The following is a 6,948-nucleotide window of genomic DNA, read 5'->3' as shown; positions in this document are numbered from 1 at the left end:
ATGAGCATTTTCAAGTACATGCTTAATGATATCCATTGAGCACTTATCATGTGCAAAATACTGTACTAAGTGCTTGGGAGACTGTAGTAAAACAGAGTTGGTAGATATGTTCCCTATCTACAAGGAGGTTACAGTTTAGCTAGGGAGTCAGACATTAAAATAAAAATATGTACATAAGGGCTATTGAGCTGAATCTATCCAGGGCAATCCTGGCAGTAAGCAGTGAGTGGAGCTTGCCCTGCTCCTGCCAGACTGATTTTTCAGGAGCCATATATCATTAGTTTTACCCGAGACCTTCCTGTGTATCCTTATGCCAGCAAAAAAGGTGGCTGATTCTAGTTGGGAAGAACTAATACGAAGAAGAAAAGTAATAATAATAGTAACATTTGCTAAACATTTATGTACCAAGCACCTGGGTACATGCTCAGTCCTTGTTCCATGTGAGGGTCACAGAATATGTAAGAGGAGATGAGGAAACTGAGGCATAGGGAAGTTAAATGACTTGCCCAAGTTCATACAGCAGACATGCGACAGAGCTGGGATTAAAACTCAGATCCGTCCTCTGATTCCCAGGACCTCATTTTTTCCAGTAGGCCACACCGCAACAGTGGCTATCAAAACTCTTGGACAGCAATTATCACTTGGGCAGTCATTCAGAGAAAGGTGTTACTTTCACTGGGTGAGTAGGAATAATTGTCCCCAGAGCTTTCTCTACTGGACTCCTTCCCACTGTCCCCCACTCCTCTATTAAAGATCTCTGACAAGACCAGAGAGTGCAATCCAGGCTGAAAAGACACAAACCCATGACTTTTTGGCCCATCAATAATAATAATAATAATAACGGTATTTGTTAACCCCCTACTATGTGCCAAGCACTGTTCTAAGCACTGGGGTAGATACAAAGTGATCAGGTTGTCCTTTGTAGGGCTCACAGTCTCAATCCCCATTTTACAGATGAGGTAACTGAGGCACAGAGAAGTTAAATGACTTACCCAAGGCCACACAGCAGATAAGTGACAGAGGCAGGATTAGAACCCACAGTCTCTGACTCCCAAGACACAAGGCCGTGCTTCATCTAGAACTTGGAAATCTGCATTCTCCTAGTCCTTTTCCCCACTTAAATCTCTCTGCTTTTCACCCCTGCACTCAAAATGAAGTCAGCATCTATGCCGTAGGATCAAGTGGGAGGCCCATAGAAGGACTCAGTTTCTTGGTAAAAAATAATCTGTTGTAACCTCAGTCACCCCCTGCTGAATCCCATATATTCCTAATGCTAGCAGGCTGATGAAGCAAATGTCTTCAGCATCACTGAGACAGAGATGGAACTGTGGAATTTTTTCAGGCTGTGTATGATCTGCCCTCTTGAAGACATGGCCATTGCCAAGCCACTCTCATGGATTCAGTGTGCCCGTGGGACACTGTACTCATTCAGAATGCCTAACTTTTGGACCAGAGGGTTTTCCTCAAAAGCATCAAACTCAGGGAAATCAAAAGTTTGAAATGATTAAATTAGACCAGGACCCCATCAGGGTAAAGACGAGCAGGAACTATTCAGTTAATTTTACCAGTCTAAATGGATACAATTAAAGTTAAGGAAGTGTCTATAACCTTTGGACTATCCTCTAGAATATAAGCTTGTGGGTGGGGAATGTGTCTGTTGTATTGTTATGCTGTACTCTTCCAAGTGCTTAGTATACTGCTTACCTTGTATCTGCCCCAGTGCTTAGAACAGTGCTTGGCACACAGTAAGCGCTTAACAAATACTATCATTATTATTATTATTATTACAGTGTTCTGCATACAGTAAATGTTCAATAAATTCAACTGACTGACTGACTTTGAACTTCTGGAATTTGCCCCACACTCAACTCCACAGCACTTATATACATAACTATAATCTATATATTATGATGTACTTATACTAATATCTGTCTCCCCCTCTAGACAGTAATCAGTCATATTTATTGAGTGCTTACTGTATGCAGAGCACTGTACTAAGTACTTGGGAGAGTACACTGTAACAATATGACAGAGTTGGTAGTCACTGACCCTCCTGCCCACCATGAGCTAGCAGTCTAAAGAGTAAGCTCACTGTGGGCAGGGTATGTATCTACCAACTCTGTTGTATTTTACTCTCTTGAGTACTTAGTACAGTGCTCTGCACAAAATAAGTGCTCAATAAATAGCATTGATTGATTGATTGATCCTTGATCCTGACTTTACAGGATAATTGACAGCTTGTGCTGGATGGCCATGCAGCTAGGTTACTGTTGTCATGATACTTTTCTAGAAGGAAGTCATCTTCTTTGGAGGAGGGGAGAGATCACCTTCTGTGGGCATTAACTCCCATAATGGAGACAATCCTTTGAAGGCTTGAATAGTCCACAAGGAGGCTCTTTTGAGAAGAAATTGAGAAAGAGATGGGAAACTGAGGCACTAGGTCTGTAAACACCAAATATTAAGATTCCTGGTTTGGGACTTTACTTCTCTGTACTTCAATCAATCAATCAATCAATGGTATTTATTGAGCACTTACTGTGTGCAGAGCACTGTAATAAGTGCTTGGGAAAATACAACAAAGTTGGTAGAAACATTCCCTGCCCAAACGAGCTTGCACTCTAGAAGGGGTCTCATTTCTTCTTTAAAAAATAGTTGTGTTATTTATTCACTTAGTATGTGCTATGTATTATATTAAGGGCTGAGGTAGATACAATGCAATCAGATTGGAGACAGGCCCTGTCCTACATGTGATTTACAATCTATGTAAGAGGGACAACAGTTATAAACTTCCTGATTTACAGATGAGGAGAATGAGGCACTGAGAAGTTAAGTTATTTGTGCAAGATCACACACCTGGCAAGTGGCAGGTCTGAGATTAGAACCTAAGTCCACTGAATCACAGGCCTGTGTTCTTTCCACTAAACCATGCTCCTTCTCATACCTTACATTCAAGGTAGGAACAGAATAACTGCATAACTTTCTCCTGTTCCCTGTTGCTAAAGCAATCTGAGGGAAATTAGAAATGCATAATTGAACACATATAATTTATAGGGTACTGCAATTGGCCCCTCAGCATCGCACCTGGAGAGTTTCAAGTCCTCTACCAGTCTCAGCTACGGAAGGGAGAGTCAAGCAGAGGCCTGTCCATTCCATTTCTAGCTTGGGCAGTGACTAGTGAGTGGAAGACAATCTGCTATAAGCCAAACTCACCCATGCTGGGCAGCAGCAGCATGGGAGAGAGTGGAGGGCAGAGACTTAAGTTTACTGCGTGGAAGGTGACAATGGCAAAACCCTTCCGTATTTTTACCAAGAATACTCTCCGGTTACACTACCAGAATGATTGCAGATGGAAGGTGAGGTATTCTAGGAGAGGTGAGCCCATGGTGACGCTATGGTTCAGAAACGACTGGATGGCATTAGACAAGACAGGACTATAATTGGTGATGTGTAGATGACTACATTCTGGAAGCAGCAATCAAAAATATATAGTATATTTATTTATTTGAAACAGCTTTATTAGCACAGCCTGTGTAGGTCAGCAGAGATAAATGATGGGGTTGGGTTTTTTTTTTAGAAATTTCTTGAGTTGATGAATCCAATTTATACACAGTCCTGATCTGCAAGATAATAGCTATCATCTGTGAGACATTTTGTGAAAGGAGGTCAACCACTGATGACAAAGGGGCCAGGAAACAATGAAGTCACTCCAGCATTTTCTAGTCACACAGGAGTTCTGGGAGAGAAGTGTCCATGGCGTCGCTATGGGTCAGACATGACTCAACAGCATAAGACAACAACAACAACATATGCCAAGAACTGTTCTAAGTGCTGGGTTAGATACAAGGTAATCAGGTTGTCCTATGTGGGGCTCACAGTCTTAATCCCTATTTTACAGATAACTCAGGCACAGAGAAGTTAAGTAATTTGCCCAAAGTCACACAGCTGACAAGTAACAGAGCCAGTATTAGAACCCATGACCTCTGACTCTCAGGTCCGTGCTATTTCCACTAAGCCACACTGCTTCTCTTCTAAAAAATGTACCTTCCCATAATATAGATAAAGGAATGGATTATTAAAAAAATAACTGCCTATTCTCCTTTAATCTCCTTTGATTCCATATTAGCCTATATATTTATGCCACCAGGTCTACCAACTTTTTTTTTTTAATGATTTGTTGCACCCAACCAAAGACTGAGAATTAATTTAAACCCTCAACTTTAGGATTGCTCCATAATTAGTCAAGGAACTCTACTGAAAGCAACCTCTAATCGAATGAAAACCCAATTAATATGGTCAGTCCCAGGTCCCCAGTTCTCAATGACAGTTTTCACTGTAGATCCAGAGAATTTCCCATTGCCAAGGTAATCACATAGGTTCTGTCTGAGTGACTGGTGTCAGCGTTCTCCAATTTCATGGAGAAGGGGAGCAGAGGAGTTACTCAAAATGTCTGGTTTTTCTTCCCATAAATGTTGGTGCTTTCCTTTCTAAATCTGGTGGTGTGCTTTCACATCTGCTCTGAAGACTTTAACCAGATCTACACTAATCAATCAATCAATAATATTCACTGGGTGCTTACTGAGTTCAGAGCACTGTACTAAGCTCTTGGGAGAGTACAATAAAACAGACTTGGAAGACACCTTTCCTGCTCACAGTGAACACTAGAAAATTGAAATGGAGTATGAAGTCAACTTGACCAAGTTATTTAGTACAAAGTATACTTCAGGTTTGATCTATGGCTCATTTCAGGTGAAAACTTTTTCCAGATCTCAATTATTGGGACAGTCGCCTCAGGATTCCATTACCCTTTGCTGCTGAAGGCTTGTTCTAACCTGTGGCTAACTGATACTCCCAGCTAAACCCAAAACCCACACCCATCAGATGAATTACATTTGCCGCATTTCATCTCCTTCAAATGCCTTAGCTTTCCTGACCCCCAACTAGAGAGAATGTGTTTTAAAGCCCATACAACGTCTCCCCAACTTCTCTCCTCAAACCCTGTTTTTAGTAAATGTGTTTGTCTACTTGAAGAAAAAAACACCTCTCTGACAAATCAATCTGTTTTTAATAGTGTCAAGCTGTAGACAACAGCAGAAGAGATGTTTTCACAACTCCTAACTTCACAGTTTATAGTTGGCTTCCATCTGAGCTGTATTAAAAAAAATTATCGGGTCACTAAACTTTACCAAATGCATCATCACAAAATGGTATAGAGAAGACGAAAGAGTAGTCCAATAGAGACAATGTGCAAAAAAAGGAACACACATTGAAAGGCTAATAAGGAAGGAACTGATGGAACAGGCTACCCATAAAAGACAAATGTACAATCAATAAATGCACAAAAATTTATTGGATCACTTTGGAGGGCAACAGAGAAATGAGCACTGTTCACATAAAAAAAACCAACCATAAAATGGGGATACATTTGTGTTGAAAGTAATTAAAGCTATCTGGAATAGTAAAAAAAGAGTGACGATAAATAGGAAAGGAAAATATGAACTGACTGAACACAGGGGATAAGAAGACAAAGGGCAGCACTGTCAAAAAGTGTTTTGGAGAAGGAAAATCCTCTTTCCTCAGTGATGGTGATGAATGGCAAGGAAACAGAAGAAATTCACGGGGCTTATGAGATCCCATCACAAGCTATTTCCTTATCAGTGGAGGCATAAGAAAACTGCAGAAACCTATAAAAATACTAAGCAGACAGTGGGTGTCAGGAAGCAAGTTAAAATCACCTCTTGATTTCATATCTACATTTAATTCCATTATCTCCAGAAATGTGTGACATCAAAAAAGTTAGTTTTTTTCACTAGAAAATTAACTGAGTGATTTAGGCCTATAAAAACCCAGATCATCCAAATATTTAAGATTTTAAAAGATAGGCATAAAGGGGATCCTGAAATATCCAGAAAATTGAGACCAAAGTATATTTTAGGTTTAAATTATCCATATAAATTGCCAAAACCGAGCTGGTAAAAATGAAATACACTTGAAATAAAGGGGGGAGGAATTTAACAAAAAGTGAAGAGAAATTCAGAGATAATATGAAGCACAGGATTGAGGCATGTATCATCCCTCCAATTCTCAGATCATTTCAGGTTTGGAAAGTTGCCTTGCTCCTCTTCTTGGTTCCAACTGTGGTGTCAAAGCCTGAGAATGTTTTTCAAAGGCACAGTGGAGGGCAGATTGGCAACAATTACCACAGGGGCCAATGTTTTCTTGAGAATTTATGAGGATTTTTTTTTTTTAATCACCAGTCTTGCCCACTTCCAAGGGGGTGATTGGGCACTGAATGCCAATTGTGCCCAATGAATGCAGCATTGACAGTAAAGTTGATTCTGTTGCAAACATTTGGGGAGAAGAGAAAAGCAGAGGAGCAGCATGGCCTAGTGGAAAGGGCAGGGGCCTGGGAGAAAGAGGACCTGGGTTCTAATCCCTACTCTGCCCTGTCTGCTGTGTGACTTCAGACAAGTCATTTCACTTTTCTATGCTTTTGTTACCTTTTGTTACCTCATTTTGTAAAATGGGGATTGTTTTCCTGTATATATATCTATAATTCTATTTATTTGTATTGATGCTGTGGATGCCTGTTTACTTGTTTTGATGTTCGTCTCCCCCTTTCTAAATTGTAAGCCCGTTGTGGACAGAGATTGTCTCTATTGCTGAATTGTACTTTCCAAGTGCTTAGTACAGTGCTCTGCACACAGTAAGTGCTCAATAAATATGATTGTATGACTGAATCCTACTCTCTTGCACTTAGACTGTGAGCCTAACAGGGGACAGGAAGAGTGCGCAACCTGGTTAACTTGTATCTATCCCAGAACTTAGAACAATGCTTGACACTTAATAAGCACTTAACAAATACCTTTATTAGTAGTAGTATTAGTATCGTGAGAAATGCCTTGACCTTTTGCAGCTGGTACAGTGCTCTGCACATAGTAGACCCACAAT

The 6,948-nt window shown here is 40.4% G+C and overlaps 1 non-coding gene across 1 annotated transcript; it reads left to right on the top strand.

Moving 5' to 3' along the window:
• Positions 1-3,063: 3,063 nt before the first annotated feature.
• LOC114816620 lies at positions 3,064-3,201 on the top strand. The gene has a single exon (XR_003764423.1). It is a non-coding gene; the product is annotated as a small nucleolar RNA SNORA7 (small nucleolar RNA).
• Positions 3,202-6,948: the final 3,747 nt, after the last annotated feature.

The sequence above is a fragment of the Ornithorhynchus anatinus genome, chromosome 1 (assembly GCF_004115215.2).
Source record: "Ornithorhynchus anatinus isolate Pmale09 chromosome 1, mOrnAna1.pri.v4, whole genome shotgun sequence".
Taxonomy (NCBI): Eukaryota; Metazoa; Chordata; class Mammalia; order Monotremata; family Ornithorhynchidae; genus Ornithorhynchus; species Ornithorhynchus anatinus.
This window is presented reverse-complemented; position numbering and strand designations above follow the sequence as displayed.